General features: G+C 41.1%; 1 protein-coding gene across 2 annotated transcripts in view; it reads left to right on the top strand.

Moving 5' to 3' along the window:
- LOC126184975 (uncharacterized) overlaps positions 1 to 24,992 on the top strand; it is a 62,949-nt gene that overhangs the window by 13,837 nt on the left and 24,120 nt on the right. The window contains exon 2 of one of the 2 annotated variants that reach the window (XM_049927675.1): positions 6,230 to 6,432. The exons of the other annotated variant lie outside the window; for it this stretch is intronic. The gene's annotated coding sequence lies outside the window, so the exon portion shown is untranslated. Of the gene's footprint in view, positions 1 to 6,229; positions 6,433 to 24,992 lie in introns of those variants that run through there. 2 annotated transcript variants of the gene reach the window in all.

The raw sequence follows: 24,992 nt of genomic DNA, 5'->3' as shown, positions 1-24,992 counted from the left end.
CAATGAAAGCTTCAGTGTAGAACTAAACAAATCCAAAGACAGACGTAAAAGTGGAATCCAGTCAAAATACCCAAAAGAGAACAATTGAGAAGGGTTAAATGTAACCAAATTAAAATTCTGTCTGCCTTGCTGAATTAGAAATTGAAAGACTTTTGGATTTATGTGAAGTCTGTGAATGTGTCAGTGACATTTACATTTGCTCATAAGTTCACACTATAATTTTTTCTTTATCCAACAATGGAAACTCCAGGTTGGAATATCAACAATGCAGGAAAAGATAGATTGCTACTTAACTTCAAGATGACATACTAAGTTGCAGACAATCACAATTAAGACACACATAAGCTTTCAGCCACAGCCTTCATCAGAAACTCCCCCCCCCCCCTCCCCCCACCACACACACACACACACACACACACACACACACACACACACACACACACACACACACACACTAATGAAGACTTTTTTTTAGTCCTACTCATGCAACTACGCTTAAAAGCAAGGTGGTGGTGTTTTTTTTTTTCACGGTAAGAGTTTTTAAGTGGAAATTTGATTTGTCCATGGAATAAGTTGTCCAAGAGAAGTGATTTTAGGTTAGATTTAAAACTTGGCTTGCTACCTGTCAGATGTTTTATGTTATTGGGCAAATGATCAGACTGTTTTGTTACTACTTTTTTCCCTTTAACAACTGACTGCATTAATAATGAATAAAAAAGTTCATTATTTCCTCTAGCATTATAGGTATGAAAGTCGCTGTTCTTCTCAAATTGAGGTATTATTTATCAGAAATTTCAGTAGCAAATATATTCATATGTAAAAAATAAATCCACAAGTATTGTGAAGATTGGAGACAATTCCTCATGAGAATAGCAAGTGAGAGAATTCCCCAGACAATCCAGAACTACAAGCCAAAAGGATTTTGGTGAATTCAGAACAAGCAACAGTCTAATCCTTGAGGAGGAGGAGGAGGTCATGTATTGTGACGGTGCAGTAAAAGTGCCTAGCTTCTTGAAGAGGCAACTACATGGAGAGCATGGGTGAATACCACTTGTGATTCTTACTGCTCACCTTTTTGTAATCAATGTTTTCTTTGTAAGTGGGGAGTTACCACATAACACTGTTCCATAAGATGTCACTGAGTGGAAATATGCAAAATATGTCAAGTGATTGATACGTTTGTTTTCGAGATGGGCAATTGTACAAAGACCAAAAGTAGCTGAACTTAATTGTTTGAGAAGTGCAGTGATATGCTTCTTTCAGTTTTCGTCAGCGTGTACACCCGAAAATTTGGAGCATTCTACACTATTTACTGACTCCTCTTTATGTGCTACATCAGTTGCTGGTATGACTATTTTTTGTACATAATTGAATATAGTGTGTGTTCTGAAAATTTAGGGTGAGACCATTTTCAGAGAACTACTTAATAATTCTTTGAAAAAATCATTACACTCTCTTCTGTTGCTTTCCCTCTAGTGGAATTTATGATAATATCTGCAAAAAGCACTAAGTCTGCTTGTTGAATGTTAAGTGGAAGGTCACACACATATGAAGAATAGGAGGGGACCCCACAATTGAACCCTGTGGATTTCCCATTGTGATTTCTCCCCTCTCATTAGAATCTTCTACCCTTCCAACTTAGTCTGAATTATTTAGCACATTTTGCAGTGTAAGTATGATTGACTAGTTTTTCCAAGAGTATAACATGATCTACACAAGCAAATGCCATGGAAAGATCAACAAATAAACCAGATGACTATATTTAAGGCTTGTAATATTTGGTGAGTAAATGTATAATAGCATTCTCAGTTGAACAACTCTTCTGAAATCCATATTGTGATATGCTAAGTAAACTGTTTCTACATAAATGTGAGACTACTCATGAGTACATTGCTTTTTCAAATATTTTGGGAAAAGGTATCAATAAGGAAACTGGCTGACAATAATTTTTGTCACATTTCTTATAAAATGGTTTAACAACTGGATGCTTTAATCTGTCTGGAAAAATTTCCTGCACCAGTGATGCATTACATATATCATGAAGGACATTACTTATTAACTTGGAACAATTTTTCAGAATTCCTTTTGTAATCCCATCAACACCAGACTAGCATTTATTTTCTGAGAATTTTCACAATTCTGTTACTTATTTGAAGGATGATAGTGCTACTTCTATTTGCTTAAAGTTCTGTGGAATGACAGTTTTAACGTACCCCTCTTGCTTGTTTGAGTGAACCATTTAATCCTATTTTTGTTTCTACATTGAGAAAGTAATAAGTACTCACAACTTATCAATTAAATCACGATATTGTCATTTAATTGTTACGGTATCTTGTACACTGATTCGTTGTACTGTCTCCCATTTGACAATATCCTATGGAGTTTTGTTATCTATATTATGAATTTGTCAGGATGTACATACTACTTGACAATTTACTTACTACACACAAGTTGGAAAATTGACTACTGAAATTAGATTCAAACGCCCAAATAATGATTCTAGTTCATTTTTCCAGTCCGTATCCTTTAAGAAACCTGTGTTTTTATATTCCTGTGAACTGATGACTGTTTTTCTTGCCTGACTGGGAGCTCCATAATGCATCTAAATTTCTCATAGTTAAAATTTTCTTAAAGGGGATCTTAAGGCTGTTAAAATTACCAGAGAAGTATTCTGCAGGTACAACTCACATGCACAGGCTTCTACATTCTGATATACATGAAAATATTTGTTTCAACATTACTTTCAACTTTTACATATGTTGCAACTCCTACTTTTTCTATGTTAGCTTTACATGAAAATGATACTAGTCTGTAATTCTTGGTATTAAACTTCACCACCCCTTTGGCTACAGTGGTGTTCAGAGGCACAGAATACACACTTTAGAATTTCCCATATCTTCTAGGCCTACAAGAAGCCCATCTATCTTGTTTTTAAAGTCCCTAATGTTTCGATAAAAGAAATTACTTTTATGGTAACTATTACATATCTTACAGTCCTGTTCTAATTTATTTCAAGTGTGTCTTTCTATAACATGCTTTAACCCAAAAAATATGCCCCACTGACTATGGTAATTGCAGGGATTTTGACTTTAGTGCTTATGCTGCCCCCCTACACTTCCTGCAAGATGCTCAGCTAGCCCTCCAATTCAAGTGCAGGCCATGATTAGTATATCCCAGTTTCCCAACTGTAGCAACAGGCATGACAGAAATGACATTTGAGTCAAAAGAAATCCACTCAGCTCTTTGTTTACACAGCTAACAGCCATGTTAATCCAGAGCTGGTCATGGCACTGAGAAACCCCCATAAACCCCACACAATTGTGTGCTATTTCTACTCCTCTTTCCTCCAGGTCACCTTTTTACTAGACTCTTTATTAAGTTGCTACCGATGCCGTTTTCTGCACCCCATACTTTAAGTGCATGATCCTCTTCATCAAAATTTCTGCACAAGGCCCCTATGTTCTGTCACCTGGCTAAGCTTGACACAGGGTTTCATGATGATTGTGCCCTGGTATTCTGCACGTAGCTTTTCCAGTAGAATTTGGCCCACACCACTCCTGTGACTGCTACCTAGCAGCAGGATTCTTTTCTTTTTACCTGGCTTTTCTATGGACTTGGTTTTAAAGTCGTTGCTCTCTGCTTTGTTCAAAAACTGGTTGAGGCTCTACTTGTATTCTAGGTAACACATCATTTTTATTGCTAACTTGAATTTTTAATGTGATTTCTCAGGTTTCCTCCTTTTGCTTATTACTTGCTACCAGTTCCCATCTACCATTGTATTTCTCTTTTCAACATATCAAATTCAAAGCACATCATTTCTAATGTGCATGAAGGGCACAAATCTTTCATCCCCATTCAGGATCGTCTTGTCTTGACTACATAATCCATGCGAGAGCCTCATCTGATACTTTACTGGCTTCCCCACTACAATCGCCCCAGTGAAACATGAACCTACAACCCTGACTTGTTTCTTCTATACTAACCAACCTCTGCAAACATCCACATTTGTTGCACATGATCTACTTTTCAGAAAGCTAAAGAATATTAACACACACTTAAACTGTAATAAAGTAAAATTTTGATTGGCGACTCCATAGTGTGCTGTGTGTACAACGACCATATGATAAATAAAATTAGAAGGAAGGTCAGCATTGGCCGTAATTGTGATGATTTATTAACAGCAAAATTTATATTTGATCACATAATGATCTTCAGTGCTGGAAGTTAAACATTTCACATAGCGATCAGTGAATAAGAAACAAAAGACAACAAATACACCTGAGTATAAACCAACTGTTGGTAAGAACATACGTTTAGCGTACAAATTAAAGCTCGTAGTCACTGGTGTCTAGTTATTAGCAGTAACACAAGCTATGAAATGATCACAATAACTGAGGCTGCTGTTTACATTCACCTATACAACAGACCTCAGTGTGACAGGGGCTTGGAACGCCCTCTATGTGACATGTCACGTAAAGTCTTGACATTACTTTATTTGCCAAGAGATTACCACAAAATACCAAATGTGCACTTGCAAATCATTAATTGAATGTTTCAAATTTAAAATTGTACATTAAAAATACATAGCAAAAAGGAACGGGGAATGTAACAGAATTTGTTATAACACAGTAACCACTATCTGGTGTGGGAAGTCAGAGGTTCAGAGTTCTTAATTTATGTAAAGTATTACATTGAAACCACGAAGTCAAATACATAAATAGTGGTGATTGTACAGTATATGCCACAATTTAACAGGTCAAAATGTCATGAAACACAATATTCTTTATAAAAAAAAAAGTTTTTTTAGTGTGCAGACTAACAGTTTTTTATCATATTTAACGACATGATGATACACACATCTCATTCATCCCGTTTGGACATGTTAACACATTATAACCTGTTTGAGGCTTAATTACAAAAAAATCATAATTATGAAAAGCAGAATGATATAAAAGCGCATTGTGGATGCAGAGATCGTTTAGTGCAATCATCAGTAAGAACTACTGTTACAAATTGCAAAGAATTAGTGATATGTTGGCTACAGACACAAGTGCATGAAATGCGCAAGTGTAGTAGAAACTTCCACTCCCACACCAATTGTTTATAGAACAAATTTCCTCATATGATACAAACAAAACTTGGGTATAAGGAAACAGTGTTCTCTTTAAACTATAAAAGATTTGTCCCAAAAAATACATCGCACTCTGGTTACACACTTTTGCACAAGCACTGGGTCAGAACTCATCTTACATACATTTACAGTTGATACAACAGAAATGAAACTGTAAAGCAAATGGTTATGAATACTCATATGAAGGAGATAATTTTATTACATGTCTTATAACAGCAGTGGGACCCATTATAACATAAAAGCTGATTTCGAAAATAACCACATATCCAAAGTAGGCCATAAAAATTACTCTAAAATGCAATGTGTGGATAAGTAGTAATATATATAGTACATCCAGAAAAAATCATAACTTAGGAAAGGTAACAGTAAAAATTATTCCAAAAATATACATTGTACTGTTGACAAATTAGAACCAGATTATACACATTTTTTCCGCAATTACTTACTAAAGCAATTAAAATGTAGTGACAAACCAGCAACATTAAATAATCACATGAAATTGATGAGGATATAAATTTCTTGTCTGTTGGGAAAACATGTAAATTTTCATAACCAAACGCTTAATGTGTAGTGTGCATGGATTTTGTTAAAGGCCTATTATGACTGTCAGTTATGTAACCTGACCACCAGTTGACAGATATTATTACAAAACTGGTGCTAAAAGTAGACTCCAATTACCAATCTCTATAAAGAACCTAAAAAAAAAAAAAAAATTGCTGTACATTAAAATATGTTGGCTAGTGGAAAGTGTGGGTAATGCGATTCAGCCATCTGATTCATTAGTGAGAACTTATCTATTGGTGAGTTGTTTAGCTAACTTTTAGGTGGCAGGTGGATGTAAAAGCATGAGAATGTAAACACGACACAGATATTTACTGAACCTAAGTTTTAGTAGCAGATGACAGAAAATGAATGAAAATTAAAAATATACACAACACACAGCAGTTCAACCAATAGAACTCGGTGCTCTGCTATTAATGAGGAGAATTTGTCACACATCTGTGGTTGCACTCAAAGGGAGTGTGGGACCACTACTATTTGCAATATTGATAAGTTATTTGGTGGATAACATTGAAAGCTCCACGATTTTGTTTGCAGATGATGTTCTATATAAGGAAGAGTCGGAAAACTGTAACTACATTCTGGAAACCTGTTGACGATCAACACTTGGTGATTTGGTGGCAGTTGACAGTTTAAACAAATGTAGTACATTTAGAAAATTCCGGTAGTTGTGGGTGTTAGAGCTGTACCTTTTTTAGAGTGAAGTCAGCTGATAGGTATTCCTGCTTAAGGGAAGTCTCTCTAACAAAGAAACCACTTTCGACAAAGCTTAGGCATCCGATTAATGAGGGAATTAGTATATTTCATCAAAATATACAAGGTATTAGAGATAAAGTTAGTGAACTGCTTATAGATGTTGACTCTGAAATTATTGGTATATCTGAACACTTTTTAAATAAGGAGATAATTCAGAGGCTTCCTTTACCAGGATACAGATTGGCTGGCAGCTTTTCTAGGAGCTCTTTGCGGTGTGGGGGAGTAGCCATGTATGTGGAAAACAGTATCCCATTTGAGTCAATTGATGTTTCAAAGTACTGCACTGAAAAGGTGTTTGAATGTTGTGCAGGCGTGGTTAAATTTAGTGGAACTAAACTTCTTACTGTTGTTATTTATAGATCCCCAGACTCCGATTTCACAACATTTTTGCTAAAGCTAGAGGAAGTTCTTGGTTCACTTTATAGGAAATACAAAAAGTTAGTTATATGTGGTGACTTCAATATCAATTGTATAAGTGATTGTGCAAGGAAAAGGATGCTGGTAGACCTCCTTAATTCATATAATCTTATGCAAACCGTATTCTTTCCAACGAGAGTGCAAGGGAACAGTAGAACAACCATAGACAATATTTTTGTTCATTCCTCATTACTAGAAGGGCATTCTGTTGGCAAAAAGGTGAATGGCCTTTCAGATCATGATGCACAAATTTTAACTCTAAAAGATTTTTGTGCTGCAACACATGTTAAATATAGTTATCAACTTTTTAGGGAAGCTGATCCAGTTGCTGTAGAGACCTTCGTAAACCTTATCAAGGAACAAGAGTGGCAAGATGTTTATAATGCTGATACAGTAGACAATAAATATAATGCTTTCCTCAAGACTTTTCTTGTGCTCTTGGAAAGTTGCTTTCTGTTGGAACATTCAAAACAGGGTACTAGCACAAACAGGCAGCCTGGGTGGCTGACTAAAGGCATAAGAATATCTTGTAGAACAAAGTGGCAATTATATCAAAATGTTAGAAACAGTCACAATCTAAATGCAGCAGCCCGTTACAAACAGTATTGTAAGGTGCTTAAAAAAGTTATTAGGAAGGCAAAAAGTATGTGGTATACAGATAGAATAGCTAAGTCTCAGGATAAAATTAAAACCATATGGTCAGTTGTAAAGGAAGTGGCGGGTCTGCAGAGACAGGTCGAGGATATAGAATCAGTGCGTAGTGGGAATGTCCGTGTTACTGATAAGTTGCATATATGTACAGTATTTAATCATCACTTTCTGAATATAGCAGGTGAACTAGATAGAAACCTAGTCCCAACAGGGAATCATATAGCGCTCATAGAAAAAAGTGTTCAGAGATTGTTACCTGAAATGCTCCTCCATGATACTAACAAGAGGGAGATTGAGTTAATAATTAAATCACTAAAGACCAAGAACTCTCATGGATATGACGGGGTATGTAGCAGAATACTGACATGTTGTTCTGTGTATGTTAGTCCAGTACTTTGCCATATCTGTAACTTTTCCTTTAGGAGTGGTAGATTTCCTGACCGATTAAAGTACTCGGTAGTGAAGCCACTTTATGAAAAGGGAGACAGGGTTAATGTTGACAATTGTAGACCTATTTCTATGTCATCGGTGTTTGCTAAAGTTATCGAGAGGGTTGTATATACAAGGTTACTGGAGCATTTAAATTCACATAATTTGCTGTCAAAAGTACAGATTGGTTTTAGAAATGGCTTAACAACTGAAAATGCTATATTCTCTTTTCTCTTTGAGGTTTTGGATGGTTTAAATAATAGATTGCGAACATTAGGTGTTTTCTTTGATTTAACGAAGGCTTTTGACTGTGTTGACCACAAAATATTTCTGCAGAAGTTGGGAGTAAGGGGAGTAGCTTACAATTGGTTCGCCTCTTACTTTAAGAACAGAAAGCAGAAGGTAATTCTCCGCAATATTGAGAGTGGTAGTGATGTTCAGTCCCATTGGGGCACTGTTAAGTGGGGCGTTCCCCAAGGGTCGGTGCTGGGGCCACTGCTGTTTCTTATTTATATAAATGATATGCCTTCTAGTATTACAGGTGATTCAAAAATATTTCTGTTTGCTGATGACACCAGCTTGGTAGTGAAGAATCTTGTGTGTAATATTGAAACAGTATCAAATAATGTAGTTCATGAAATAAGTTCATGGCTTGTGGAAAATAATTTGATGCTAAATCACATTAAGACTCAGTTTTTACAGTTTCTAACTCACAATTCAACAAGAACCGATATTTTGATCAGACAGAATGGGCATATTATAAGCGAAACGGATCAGTTCAAGTTCCTAGGCATTCGGATAGATAGTAAGCTGTTGTGGAAAGCCCATGTTCAGGATCTTGTTCAGAAACTAAATGCTGCTTTATTTACCATTAGAACAGTATCTGAAATAAGTGACAGTTCAACACGAAAAGTAGTCTACTTCACATATTTTCATACGCTTATGTCATATGGTATTATTTTTTGGGGTAATTCTTCTTATTCAAAAAGGGTATTTTTGGCTCAAAAACGGGCTGTTCGAGCTACGTGTGGTGTAAGTTCGAGAACCTCTTGTCGACCCCTATTCAATAGTCTGGGAATTCTAATGTTGCCCTCACAGTATATATTTTCTTTAATGTTGTTTGTTGTTAGCAATATTAGCTTATTCCCAAGAGTTAGCAGCTTTCACTCAGTTAATACTAGGCAGAAATCAAATCTGCATGTGGAACGCACTTCCTTGACTCTTGTGCAGAAAGGAGTGCAGTATTCTGCTGCATACATTTTCACTAAGCTACCACAAGAACTCAAAAATCTTAGCAGTAGCCCAAACACTTTTAAGTCTAGACTGAAGAGTTTCCTCATGGCTCACTCCTTCTATTCTGTCGAGGAGCTTCTGGAAGAGCTGAAAAATTAAGCAAATTCCAGTGTTACATTGTTGATTTTCTTTATTTAATCTTACGAATTGTCGTCTGAATGTGTTTCTTATATTTCATTTTATCTGTTTTCACTATTGTGTTATAATTTCATGTATTGACTCGTTCCATGGCCATGGAGACTTCTCCTTAATGTGGTCCCACGGAACAATAAATAAATAAATAGAAACAAGTCTTGTACATTTTCTTCATGCACACTCAACACTGCTCACAAGCATTTACCACGCGCAAATGAACAATCCCTTTACCGGTCAGTACAACTTAAACTTGAACACACACACATTACAATTTTCCTCGGGGCTTTTAGGCTGTTACTGTCTGTTCCCATGCCCTAAAATGAAGAACCACACTCCCTGTTATCATTTTCACCCATCCAGATTGATATTTATCTGCGCGTGTGCTAATGAAGGCCTAGTTTACTGGGTAGAGTCAGCAACATGATCAGCTTGCTGACAATACAATACTGTTATTGCAAGGAACTATCATTGTTTGATTATAGAGAAAAGTAAAATATTTTGAACAGTATTTCGGTAGCCGTTCTGAATTGCAAAAAAATGTGGGTCTGTGCAAGATGTCTAAAAGAAAGGGAAAGAAGGAACCCAGTAGCATCTGATTACAAGATTGATTTAAAATGTCCAGAGCGGGTCACATTGTATGAAATATTGAGGGGTATACAGAATGTGACAAAATATGTTAAATCAGTAGTAGGGAATACAAATGTAAGACATACATTTGTTGGAAAGCTTCTGGGAAAGAGCAGTGCCTCTGTAAAGGGAAACCACAGGCACAACCCTAATGTGATGATTTCTAGAGTACTGCTCCAGTGTTTATGTAGTCCTTATTGAGTAAGCTTGACAACAGATATCAAATGAATTCAGGAAATGTTGACTAGGATCATAACAGGGTAGTACAACTGATACAGAAATCTAATGGAGGTGCTTAGTGAACTTAAATGGAAACTTCTGAAGAAAGGTGTCATTGTTCTCAAGAAGTTCTTTTGGATAAATTTAGGGAATGAGTACTCAACAGTTCTGCTGCTGTCACTATGTATCACATTTGAGACAAAGTGAATAACGTGAGAGAGATTATGGCATGTACCAAGCTGTATAGGCAGTGATTTTCATAACTCCATACGCAGGTGAAATAGGACAAGAAGTACCTAATATTGCATAATGGACCCTCAGTCATGCACTGTATTGTGGCTTGTGACATATATATTGAGACATAAACTAGTGATCTATTCTCACATAGATAATGCTGCAAAGTAGTAGTGATTTTGAATGTGGTCGTCAGTTTCAACACAGAACTGCTTTGAAGATTTCAAGAAGCACAAGTGATAAAGGATATAGTTTTGGAATCTTGAAATTAGTGAATGGGAAGACCTGATACATTGTCTTACCACTCTTCATAACTCTGTTTTCCTTTCTTTTTTTTTTTTAGCTCAAGGAATATAATTCCCATCTTTGTCTTTTAGTGCTACTGTATCATGTTGTTGTTGTTGTTGTTGTTGTTGTCGTCTTCAGTCCTGAGACTGGTTTGATGCACCTCTCCATGCTACCCTATCCTGTGCAAGCTTCATCATCTCCCAGTACTTACTGCAACCTACCTCCTTCTGAATCTGCTTAGTGTATTCATCTCTTGGTCTCCCTCTACGATTTTTACCCTCCACACTGCCCTCCAATGCTAAATTTGTGATCCCTTGATGCCTCAAAGCATGTCCTACCAACCGGTCCCTTCTTCTTGTCAAGTTGTGCCACAAACTCCTCTTCTCCCCAATTCTATTCAATACTTCATCATTAGTTATGTGATCTACCCATCTAATCTTCAGCATTCTTCTGTAGCACCACATTTTGAAAGTTTCTATTCTCTTCTTGTCCAAACTATTTATCGTCCATGCTTCACTTCCATACATGGCTACACTCCATACAAATACTTTCAGAAACGACTTCTTGGCACTTAAATCTATACTTGACATTAACAAATTTCTCTTCTTCAGAAATGCTTTCCTTGCCATTGCCAGTCGACATTTTATATCCTCTCTACTTCGACCATCATCAGTTATTTTGCTCCCCAAATAGCAAAACTCCTTTACTACTTTAAGTGTCTCATTTCCTAATCTAATTCCCTCAGCATCACCCGACTTAATTCGACTACATTCCATTATCCTCGTTTTACTTTTGTTGATGTTCATCTTATATCCTCCTTTCAAGACACTGTCCATTCCGTTCAACTGCTCTTCCAAGTCCTTTGCTGTCTCTGACAGAATTACAATGTCATCGGCGAACCTCAAAGTTTTTATTTCTTCTCCATGGAGTTTAATACCTACTCCGAAATTTTCTTTTGTTTCCTTTACTGCTTGCTCAATATACAGATTGAATAACATCGGAGAGAGGCTACAACCCTGTCTCACTCCCTTCCCAACCACTGCTTCCCTTTCATACCCCTCAACTCTTATAACTGCCATCTGCTTTCTGTACAAATTGTAAATAGCCTTTCGCTCCCTGTATTTTACTCCTGCCACCTTTAGAATTTGAAAGAGAGTATTCCAGTCAACATTGTCAAAAGATTTCTCTAAGTCTACAAATGCTAGAAATGTGTGTTTGCCTTTCCTTACTCTTTCTTCTAAAATAAGTCGTAAGGTCAGTATTGCCTCACGTGTTCCAATATTTCTACGGAATCCAAACTGATCTTCCCCGAGGTCAGCTTCTACCAGTTTTTTCCATTCGTCTGTAAAGAATTTGTGTTAGTATTTTGCAGCTGTGACTTATTAAACTGATAATTCAATAATTTTCACATCTGTCAATACCTGTTTTCTTTGGGATTGGAATTATTATAATATTCTTGAAGTCTGAGGGTATTTCACCTGTCTCATACATCTTGCTCACCAGATGGTAGAGTTTTGTCAGGATTGGCTCCCCCAAGGCCGTCAGTAGTTTTAATGGAATGTTGTCTACTCCCGGCGCCTTGTTTCGACTCAGGTCTTTCAGTGCTTTGTCAAACTCTTCACGCAGTATTGTATCTCCCACTGCATCTTCATCTACATCCTCTTCCATTTCCATAATATTGTCCTCAAGTACATCGCCCTTGTATAGACCCTCTATATACTCCTTCCACCTTTCTGCTTTCCCTTCTTTGCTTAGAACTGGTTTCCATCTGAACATCCTTACATTTGTCCTCTAGCCATCCCTGCTTAGCCATTTTGCACTTCCTGTCAATCTCATTTTTGAGACGTTTGTATTCCTTTTTGCCTGCTTCATTTACTGCATTTTTATATTTTCTCCTTTTATCAATTAAATTCAATATTTCTCCTGTTACCCAAGGGTTTCTACTAGCCCTCGTCTTTTTACCTAGTTGACCCTCTGCTGCCTACACTACTTCATCCCTCAGAGCTACCCATTCTTCTTCTACTGTACTTCTTTCCCCTATTCCTGTCAATTGTTCCCTTATGCTCTCCCTGAAACTCTGTACAACCTCTGGTTTAGTCAGTCCTGTGTCATAGGCACTTTCATTGTTGGTCAGGAGAGTTTTGGCATATCATTGGAACTTCATTCTTGCTGGAAAGGCCTCATTAAAGAAGCTAAAGTGTGTTGCATGCAGATAAGGGAGAATTCAAGTTTTTTCAATCCCTAGATGTCTCAGGCAGCAGAAGCTACCAATAGGCATGACAAATCCATTAGACTCTGGACATGTTGTAGCTGCCATTGTGCAGCGTTTTGATGAAATGTCTCTCAAACAGGAGTCTCAGTTTAACCACCCGGCTTGTGAGGCTGGTGCAAATCCCTCTAAAAGAATCTTTAACTTAAAAATAGACTGCACAAGGTTATAATTTCTGTTGAGGCAAAACTCACACTTCTGGGCTAATTCTGGAGCACTGATGCACCCCACTCATAATAGGCATGCTCATATATTTGTGACCCTTTCTGGCTATTATATGCTCTACCTGTGTGAGCATTGGTTTATGCTTATCAAACTCTATAAAATCCCAGTGAGATTTGGGCAATTGAGACTACTAATAATCAACAATGAGATGTCAGGTGGGCAGATCTTGTGAGAAAATAAAGCATTTACAATGAAATGAACACCCCTAGATGTATACACGCATTGATATAAGTCAGTGGGGACAGTTGAAAATGTGTGCCCCGACCGGGACTCGAATCCAGCATCTCCTGCTTACATGGCAGACGCTCTATCCATCTGAGCCATCGAGGACACACAGGATAGAGCAGCTCCAGGGACTTATCTCTGGCATGCCTCCTGTGAGACCCACATTCGCAGCTTATTGTCCCGCACTGTATTCATAGTGCCCCTGCATATTACATTCATTACCCACGGCAGATTCGGGCACTGCTTGTGCATCTGCACAGAAGATGATGGTCAAAAGGCCAGTGAGCCTTATATATAATTTATGTTAAATAAACAAACAGGGCAAAAGTTTGCCATAATTAATGTATTTTAGTGAAGATTGAGGAAAGATCCTTCAAAAAAGCATCACTTTTCTATATTTATAAAGATCTGGATGTAGTTGTTGGGTTTTAGAAACAAGTCAAATAATTTGGAGACATTAGAGAACAAGTGTCTTAGCTTTCAGCATTCAAAAAATTAGACAACACTGTATTGTGACTTAAATTAATTTGTAACAACCATAGTTTTGGCTAGTGAGTAGTTTCTGTCATTTGATGGGTATTAACCCCTAAGAACAGCAGGTATAATAGTCATATGTACTCATCACAGGAATGTCATTATAAGAAAAGTAGATTGTCACTATAAAATACTGCATAGCATTTGTTGTAACTTAAAATTTTAGTTGGCTGAAATTAGACTCTGTATACAAATCCCTATGAGGCACTATAAATATTAAGTGTGGTCGTACAAACTTTGCTTGTAACAATCAAGCTGTGTGTGGCAGATATGGATCAGGACATAAAGCAGAAGAATCATGTATATTTCCCTCAACCTGTAAATAACTCAGGTTATTGAGTGTGGAACATTTACGAGACAAACATTGAGGACCTCTCATGGAGCTCACCTCTCTTTGGTGAGAACGTGATTCGCTACCACGGGCCCAGTCTTTGCAACACTACTCCCTATTTCTGTGCTCTAAACATACACATACTCTCTCTTACCTCTTCTGACTTTGTCGGATTGTACTTTTGGTGCAGAACCTGCCTGGACTTAGTTCACGATTTTGGTCTTGATTTATAATTTCAGGTCTGATGCTATCTCCACCTTCCATTAACAATTATATGGCACCCTTTATTGGGTTTTGACCTACCTCTTTCCCAAGTTATTCAGGAGTGTGTGTCATCAATACACTGTGGTGCATGCTCTGCTTCTGTGCCCTTCCGTCCTGACACGCTTTCCTTCCTGATGTCGTAGTATGCCCAAAACCCAGCACAGTATCCATCCTGTAGTGGGGGAGGGGGTCATCAAGTACCTGCACAATGGTAGCCCTTTGACAATGCAGGGATCACACTGTTGGCACTTGGCTACACTTTCCCCATGTAGGCCATGGAGTATGCGCCCATCATGACTGGGGCATGGGGACTCCTGGAAATGGATTACTGGCCGGATAGACATTGCTGTGACTGGGTGGCACCCATGGGGAGTGCCCCCCTTCAGATTGGGTGGCACCATGTTGGATAGTTTGCATGTGAATTGACTTAAGCTTTCTCAAACAGGTGGTCGCACGGCCACAGCAGTCCATTCAAATGGAAAGGCCTTTGTGTGATGCAACAAATTATGATCCCAATGTGTTCCCTTTCCTGGCCATGCTGTGGGAGGAACACAGGACTTAACAACAAGGAGCAAAATCCAGCTCCCAATACCTGGTCTGTACCAGGACCAACACACATTTTTGGCCAAAAAGTCTTTATTTTTATTTATTTTTGGAACAAATTGAAGATAAAAGTGGGGAAGTTTCAGCCATCTCTAAGATAAAGAGCAGTTCCCTCCTCATTAACATGTCATTTCCTGCCCATTCATAGGAGCTACACTCTTGTGAAAAGCAGGGTGACGTTCCCGTTACTTACTTCCCACAAGTGTCTTGATATGGTCCAGGGCATCAGCTTTCACCATGATCTTTTTCAATGTGATGATGAGCCTGCAGACAAACTTAGAGCGACAGGGTATGCACTTCATCTGTCATGTCAATAGGGGACCAAGGAAAAACGTAGTTGCTATTGGGGCTTTCAGCTTGTCTTTCGAGGATGATACACTGCCTGAGGAGGTCAAGGTGATGTTCTAGAGTGTGACATAAAATCCTGTGTTCCTCCACCTATGAAATGCTTCATGTGTATAAAGTTCGGACATATGCCTTCCCATTGCACCGCTACCCTTGTTTGCTGGTATTGTGGAAGTGCGTTCCATGTGAACGTTACTTGTGCCTCTCCCCCATCTGCGTATCCTGTCTCATCCTCCTCTTTCTTCTCTAGCTAGGAAGGGGTCCCTCAGGAATCTTCCTTAGACGGTTCCTGCTGGTCCACAGCCAGACACCAGCTGGTGGCTGAAGGAACCACAGGTTGCTGGCTGTCATACTTCTTGTTCTTTCTCTGTTCCTGAAACCAATTCAGGGACACCTTCACAGTCCTTGCCTTCTGAGGAGTAGCAGGACAAGGACAAACAGAAGTCCTCTAAGACGAAGGAAACTCTGGTGGACGCGATGCCACCAGACTCTGCATGGCCTCCTGTGCCCAACATGGAGATCCCAGTGGCACCTGAGACACCAGATCTCCCCAGGCAATGTGCCACAGAACCTATCAGTGGATCCCCTGATGCCTCAACCAGTGGTAGCACATGGCCTTGGGTCATAGCCTACGCCCTCCCCCCTCCCTTGCCCTCTTTAATCGGATCTGGAACGAGGGCGAGTTTCCATTCCAGTGGCGAGAAAGTGTGATACTTCAGATACTGAAACCAGGTAAGAAGCCCCTAGACATGGACAGTTATCACCCGATCAGCATTACGGACATTCTCTGTAAGTTGCTCGAATGTTTTCGCAAAGGCTGCTCCACTGCTGATAGTTTGGTTCACCTGGAGTCCACTATCCGGACAACCTCTGCACCTCATCGCTGTATTTTTTCAGAAGCTTTATGACACGATGTGGCATCACCATCCAGGGTCCACTCCCAATTTTTGTCAAGAAATTCCTGTTGAATCATACATTCCAGATCCAAGTGGGTGCTTCACTCAGTACTCCCCATAACCAAGAGAACGGGTTCCCAAAGGGCCCTCTACTGAGCACCCCTCCCCCTTTTTAATAATAAGTTTATTGCAGCCAAATATCCATACAAATTCAATGTACAGTGATAATAATAAGATAAATTAGAAATTTCACATATTGTGATTTGCATAGTCACTTATTGTTCGTGTCCTTTTGGTACAGAGCTCTATATGGTAACATTTGCAGATTTGGTGACACAATTTACACTCGCACATGTTGTTTGGTTCATGATATGATTTGTTGCAAATAACGTGGTGGAAACCATGGACTGCCAATCTGGTGATCATGTGTCTCATTTCAAAGTTTTCCTTTGTCCATGTTCGGTCAATCATGGCACCTGTGCTGTAAAATTCTGGAGGTATGTCTTATCTTTTTTCCTTCAATGTTTTAAGTAGACTTTCCATGGCGCTGCTATTGGGTAGCATCAGGATTGTACGAAGGTCTTCAATAAGGAGGGTTTCCCTCGCCAGCAAGTATACAAGTCTCGATCGTGTTGTTTTGGACACTCCTATTGCTTTCTTTATCTAGGTTGCTTTCACTCTTTGTAGTGTTGTTAGGTTGTTCACTGTAAAATGTGGTCCAATAATTTTTATGCCGTATGTCAGTATTGGGAAGATTTTGGCTCTGGATAGTGCCATTGCTGTCTCTAGGCTAAGGGATCTGATGTATTGTTTGTCGTGTATTGCCATTATTTCTTGCATTGCTCTCTCTCTTTGACCATTAAACTGGCCCTTAGCCATGTTCGTTCTTGCACTGCAAGAGTATCCTAATTATAGTGACTCCCTTAGCAGCATTCAGGCTATAGACGAGTGCTTCTCTTCTCACCCACTGGTTACTGCTATCCAGGATCTTGTCTCTGACCTCCATCAAGCTGGACAACCAGTCATTTTCGTTTGGACACATAGTCATGTTGGCATTTCGGTAAATGAATGAGCTGATTAGTTGGCCAAGCTGGTCGCCAGGAAGCATATTCTGGAAATGGGGGTCCTAGAACCAGACATTCGGTCATTTGTACACCATTGATTGCAGAAGTCTGAAACTCAAAATGTTCTGCCCTGATCTCCCCAAACAAGCTGAGGACAATGAGACCACGACCTCGTAGCAGCCTTCCCTGCATGTTTCTCATAGGGAATCCACTGTCTGCTGTCAACTCCGTATTGGCCACACGTGGCTGACCCATGACCACATTCTACCATGTGAGGAACTCCCTCACTGCCGATGGAGGGCATGCCTGACATTGGCCCACATACTCACAGACTGCCCGAATTCAGATGCTTTGAAGCGCCATCTTAATGTTCCTGACGTGCTACCTCTGGTGCTAGCAGATGATGCCAAAGAGGCTGATCTGGTGTTACATTTTGCCTGTGAAGGTGGTTTATATTGTACCTTGTAAGGTAGGGCTTTTTGGCTGCATTGACTGCCTGAAGGGTTGCTGGATCACCCTTCTCCCCCCCCCCCCCCCCCCCCCATCTGCCCCCTCACCCCTGGATGGCCCTTGCTCGTTGGCCCAGCCTGGTCTCTGCCCTGTTCACCTCTTTATTCCTCTTTATTCTTTCTCGTTTCTTGGTTTTAATGCCTTGTCTTGACTGAACTTTTAAAGACAACTCCTGGTTTGCTGTTTAATGGACCGATAACCTTGCAGTTTAGTTCCTTTCACTCTAAATCAATGAACCAACAAACACTGAGGAACTGAAGGTGAGAAGAAACCCCTATGATGAGCGACAGAAACCAAGTAGTGCATCCTCCAAAATTTTCCACCCCCTTATGCAACAGTTCTTTAGTTACCTATCGCCAAAAGCAACAAATGTCCCAGATGACAAAAAGTGAATGTATTTATAGGTGCACCTGTAAATTGAAAATTGCCTCTGAGCCCCTCAGCTTCTCCAGAGCCAACTGTTATATCCACAGATTAACACACATTTGCGAACAAAAAATTTTTATTAGGTGGAGCAAGGCCACGGCTTAATTTTACAAAAAGATAACTTCCTTCGAAAACAAAAAGCTTCTTCTCCTACCATAATTTTATAACAAGCCAAAGAATTATGCCACATTATTGAATTCAAATATTAGCAACTGAACTGAATTTACGTTCCTTTGTTGGGTTTTCTCTCGATGTTTTCCGGCGGATGCAGAGTCCAGGGTCATTGGCCAGCGTAGCGAAGACGTGGCACCTGGACGTTCTGGCTGCGTCGAAGTCTCTTCTGGGCGGCAGTCCATGGCGGTTCGAAAGACATCTGCTTTCCTATCCTCCGGCTATTTAACACGGCGGCTCCAGTCTTCCTCCACTGATTCCAGAGTGATGATTGGCGGCCGTTGGTGATCCCTGATTGGCAGATGGTGATATCATAGTGTGACCATCGATGCTGGAAAAAGGCTCGTGCGCATGTGTAGTTTGCGGCTGATTGAATGTTTGGCGGGAACGCCACTAGCGCCGGCTGGTGGAACGCGCCGGTACAAAGTTGCAGGCGCCGCTTAACTCTGCCACAGTAGCCGACCATTGCGTTTGTGTGGCTGTGCTCGCCACGGCACCAACAGTATGTGCAACAATGACACTGACCGTGGCAGAGACAAAAGAGGAGGTAAACCATCACTGATCAGTGGCTCTTGCAATTCAGTGAAACATGATTTGATTCAGAACACATATGGAAGAGCTCTACCTCCTAGCACAGAAAAAACTTTGTGTATGGAGAAGACAAACAAAAAAATTACTGTCATTCTAAGAGGCTGCAACTTCCACAGTACAGACGATGATAATGGTTACAAGCTTAAGGGTGTTAGTCTTATTCATTAATAGCACATATCACCCCCTCCCCTCCCCACCCACACCCCGCCATGGTGGGGTAGCTCGCGTGTTTTAACAACACATATAACTGTACTGTAGGTGCAACCACAGTGGAGGTGTATCTGTTGAGAGGCCAGACAAATGAGTGATTCTTGAAGAGGGGTAGTAGTCTGAATGATAGACTGGTCTGGCCTTGTAATGTCAACCAAGGTGGCCTTATAATGCTGGTAATGCAAACAGCAGAAAGCAATAAGAAACTACAACCATTATTTTTCTCAAGGGCATGCAGCTCTACTGTGTGGTTAAATAATGGTATCCTCTCGGATAAAATATTTCAGAGGTGAAGTAGTCCCCCTTCGGATCTCCAGGCGGGAACTAGTCAGGAGGTTGTTGTCAGGGAAACAACACTGACAATCTATATGTTAGAGTGTGAAATGTTAGATCCCTTAATCATGCTGGCAGGTTAGAAAATATAAACAGGGAAATGGTAGCTCGGGATGGACAGTACTTCTGGTCAGGTGAGTACTAGGTTATCAGTATGAAATCAGACAGAGGTAATGCAAGAGTAGGTCTAATAATGATTAAGAAAGTCAGAATGCAGGTAAGCTACTATGGACAGCATTGTGTATGCAGTATTGTAGCCAAGATAGACATTAAGCAAATAGCCACCAGAGTAGTAAAAGTTCATATTACAACTAGGTCTGCAGATATGAAGAGACTGAAGAAATCAAGCAATGGAAAATCCAGGATGGAATGTAACGATATTATGAGAAGGAAAGTTGCTACTCACCATATAGTGGAAATGCTGGGTTGCCGATAGGCACAACAAAAAGACTCTCACAGTGAAAGCTTTCAGCCATTGGTCTTTGTCAACAATGCGCCCCCCCCCCCCCCTCCCCCCCCCCCCCACACACACACACACAACTGCAGTCTCAGGCAACTGAAACCACACTGCGAGCATCAGCACCAGTGCATGATGTGAGTGGCAACTGGGTGAGGGTAAGGAGGCAGGGTGGGTGGGGGGGATAGTATGGTGGGGGGCCGGACAGTAAAGTCCTGCAGGTTAGACGGAGGGCTGGGAGAGGTGGGGAAGGGGGTGGGGGCGAAGTAGTGGAAAAAGAGAGAAGTAAAAAGGCTGACTGAGATGAGACGGTGGAATGACAGCTGTATAGTGCTGGAATGGGAACAGGGAAGGGGCTGGTTGGGTGAGGACAGTGACTAATGAAGGTTGCGGCCAGGAGGGTTATGGGAATGTAGGATATATTGCAGGGAAATTTCCCACCTGCGCAATTCAGAAAAGCTGGTGTTGGTGGAAAGAATTCATTTGGCACAGGCTGTCAAGCAGTCATTGAAATGAAGGATGTCATGTTTGGCAGCTTGTTCAGCAACAGGGTGATCCTCTTGTTTCTTGGCCACAGTTTGTTAGTGTCCATTCATGTGGACAGACAGCTTGTTGGTTGTCATGCCTACACAGAATGGAGCACAGTGCTTGCAGCTTAGCTTGTATATCACATGACTGTTTTCACAGGTAGCCCTGCCTTTGATGGGATAGGTGATGTTAGTGACCGGACTGGAGTAGGTGGAAGTGTTGGTGGGAGGATGTATGGGACCTTCTTGCATGTAGGTCTATTACAGGGGTATGAGGCATGAGGTAAAGGATTGGGAGCAGGGGTTGTGTAAAGATGGAGTGAGTATATTGTGTAGGTTCGTGGACGGAAGAATAACACTTTGAGAGGGATAGTGGGCAGGACATTTCTCTTTTCATGGCACGACAAGAAATAATCGAAACCCTGGCGGAGAATGTTATTCAGTTGCTCCAGTCCTGGGTGGTCCTGAGTTACGAGGAACGTTCCTCTGTGGCTGACGGTGGGACTTCGGAAGGTTTTGGGAGACTGGAAAGATAAGGCACAGGAGATTTGTATTTGTAAATGGTTGGGAGGATAATTACGATCCATGAAGGCTTCAGTGAGACCCTCGGTATATTTCGAGAGAGACTGCTCATCACTTCAGATGCAATGACCACGAGTGGCTAAGTTGTACGGTAGGGACTTCTTGGTATGGAATGGGTGGCAGCTGTCAAAGTGGAGGTATCGCTGATGGTTAGTAAGTTTGATATGGACAGATGTACTGATGTAGTCATCTTTGAGGTGGTGGTCAACATCTAGGAAGGTGGCTTGTTGGGTTGAGTAGGACCAGGTGAAGCAAATGGGAGAGAAGTTGTTGAGGTTATGGAGGAATGTAGATAGGGTGTCCTCACATTCGATGAGTCTGAACAAGGTGAGGGATTTAGGATTCTGGGTGTTTAGGAAGGATTCCTCTAGATGGCCCATGAATAGGTTGGCATAGGATGGTGCCGATAGTGGTACCCCAGATTTGTTTGTAGGTAATGCGTTCAAAGGAGAAGTAATTGTGGGTGAGGATATAGTTGGTCATGGTGATTAGGAAGGAGGTTGTGGGTTTGGAATCCGTCTGGTGTTGGGAAAGGTAGTGTTCAATAACGGTAAGGCCATGGGCATTTTGAATGTTAGTGTACAATGAGGTGGCATCAATAGTGAGGAGCAGGGCACTGTGTGGTGAAGGGACAGGAAATGTGGAGAGTCGGTGGAGGAAATGGTTGGTATCTTTTATATAGGAGGGTAGGTTTCGGGTAATAGGTTGAAGGTGTTGGTCTGAGAGTGCAGAGATTCTCTCAGTGGGGGCACAGTAACCTTCCACAATGGGGCGTCCTGTGTGGTTAGTTTTATAGAATTTAGGAATCATATACACTCATGCTCATAAATTAAGGATAATTGCAGAATGTGGTGCCACACAACGTGGCACCACACTAAACTGGCGCTAATAGCATAGGCACATAGGGAACACACATGACACAGATCTGTAAGTCCACAGTATTGGTGATAAGTTGAGAAAACCATCCTGAAACACATGTGCTACAAAATGCCACTGTTTCCTGCACATGTACCCCCAACATCAGTATGGGATATGATCACCATGCACACGTACACAGGCCGCACAACAGGTTGGCATACTCTTGATCAGGTGGTCGAGCAGCTGCTGGGATATAGCCTCCCATTCTTGCACCAGTGCCTGTCTGAGCTCCTGAAGTTTCGTAGGGGTTTGAAGACGTGCAGTGATACGTCGGCCGAGAGCATCCTAGAGGTGCTTGATGGGGTTTAGGTCTGTAGAACAGGCAGGCCACTCTATTTGCCTGATATCTTCTGTTTCAAGGTACTCCTCCACAATAGCAGCTCGGTGAGGCCATGGGTTATCGTCCATCAGGAGGAAGGTGGGACCCACTGCACCCCTGAAAAGGCGGACATATGGGTGCAAAATGACGTCCCGATACACCTGACCTGTTACAGTTCCTCTGTCATAGCACATGCAGGGGTGTATGTGCACAAATCATAATCCCACCCCACACCATCAAACCATGACCTCTATACAGGTCCCTTTCAAGGACCTTAAAGGGTTGGTATCTGGAACCTGGTTCACGCCAGATGAAAACCCGGTGAGAATCACTGTTCAGACTATACCTGGACCCGTCTGTGAACATAACCTGGACCACTGTTCCAATGACCATGTACTGTGTTCTTGACACCAGGTTTTATGGGCTCTCCTGTGAACAGGAGTCAGTGGAATGCATCTTGTAGGTCTTCGGGCGAATAAACCATGTCTGTTTCGTTGTCTGGAGACAACTGTTCCAGTGTCTGCGGTAAGGTCCCGAGCAAGGCTGCCTGCAGTACTCCATGGCCATCTACAGGAACTGATGGTGAAATATCGGTCTTCTTGTGGTGGTGTACACTGTGGACATCCCGTACTGTAGTGCCTGGACATTTTTCCTGTCTGCTGGAATCGTTGTCATAATCTTGAGATCATATTTTGTGGCACGTGGAGGACCTGTGCTACGACCTGCTGTGTTTGACTGGCCTCCGGTCGCCCTCTCATACTGTCGTCAATATGTGATCTTTGAGCCATTTTCAACACACAGTGACCATTAGCACGTCTGTAAATGTCTGCACAATTACTCGCTGCACCGTACTCTGACATGCACCAACATATCTCTGGGTATGTGGACTACTGCCAGCACCACTGGGCGACGACTGCAGGTCAAATGCACTGCATGATAATACCTTGAGGTGATTTAAACCCGCAATCCACCCATCAGAGTGTTGTTTCACCACGTATCAGCATTATCCTTAATTTATGAGCATGAGTGTAGAAGGGAGGAGTGCGGGGAGTGGTAGGAGTGAGTAGAGAGATGGACTCCGGGGAGAGGTTCTGGGATAGACCTAGGTGGAGTGAGTGGAGTGGAGTGAGTGGAGATCTTGTTGGATTACTGGAATGGGGTAACTGTGGCAAGGTTTGTAGGTGGATGTATCTTGACAGCTGGTGGAGTCCTTCTGTCAGGTAATCCTTGTGGTTCAAAACAACAGTGGTGGAGCCTTTGTCTGCAGGTAGGATTATAAGGTCAGGATCAGCTTTTAGATTGTGGACTGTGGTTCTTTCTGTGGGTTTAAGGCTCTACATCTACATTTATACTCCGCAAGCCACCCAACGGTGTGTGGCGGAGGGCACTTTATGTGCCACTGTCATTACCTCCCTTTCCTGTTCCAATCGTGTATGGTTCGCGGGAAGAACGACTGCTGGAAAGCCTCTGTGCGCACTCTAATCTCTCTAATATTACATTCGTGATATTCTCGGGAGGTATAAATAGAAACGCACCCTCTCGAAACCTGGACAGCAAGCTACAACGCGATGCAGAGCACCTCTCTTCCAGAGTCTGCCACTTGAGTTTGCTAAACATCTCCGTAACGCTATCACGTTTACCAAATAACCCTGTGACAAAATGCGCCGCTCTTCTTTGGATCTTCTCAATCTCCTCTGTCAACCCGACCTGCTACAGATCCCACACTGATGAGCAATACTCAAGTATAGGTTGAATGAGTGTTTTGTAAGCCACCTCCTTTGTTGATGGACTACATTATCTAAGGACTCTCCCAATGAATCTCAACCTGCCACCCGCCTTACCAACAATTAATTTTATATGATCATTCCACTTCAAATCGTTCTGTACACATACTCCCAGATATTTTACAGAAGTAACTGCTACCAGTGTTTGTTCTGCTATCATATAATCATACAATAAAGGATCCTTCATTCTATGTATTCGAAATACATTACATTTGCCTATGTTAAGGGTCAGTTGCCACTCCCTGCACCAAGTGCCAATCCGCTGCAGATCTTCCTGCATTTCGCTGCAGTTTTCTAATGCTGCAACTTCTCTATATACTACAGCATCATCCGCAAAAAGCCACACGGAACTTCCGACACTATCTGCTAGGTCATTTATATATATTGTGAAAAGCAATAGTCCCATAACACTCCCCTGTGGCACGCCAGAGGTTATTTTAACATCTGTAAATGTCTCTCCATTGAAAACAACATGCTGTGTTCTGTTTGCTAAAAACTCTTTAATCAAGCCACACAGCTGGTCTGATATTCCGTAGGCTCGTACTTTGTTTATCAGGCGACAGTGTGGAACTGTATCAAACGCCTTCCAGAAGTCAAGGAAAATGGCATCTACGTGGGAGCCTGTATCTAATATTTTCTGGGTCTCATGAACAAATAAAGCGAGTTG

The sequence above is a fragment of the Schistocerca cancellata genome, chromosome 4 (assembly GCF_023864275.1).
Source record: "Schistocerca cancellata isolate TAMUIC-IGC-003103 chromosome 4, iqSchCanc2.1, whole genome shotgun sequence".
Lineage (NCBI taxonomy): Eukaryota > Metazoa > Arthropoda > Insecta > Orthoptera > Acrididae > Schistocerca > Schistocerca cancellata.
Note: the sequence above shows the minus strand (reverse complement) of the source record. Positions and strands in the feature narration are given on the sequence as shown.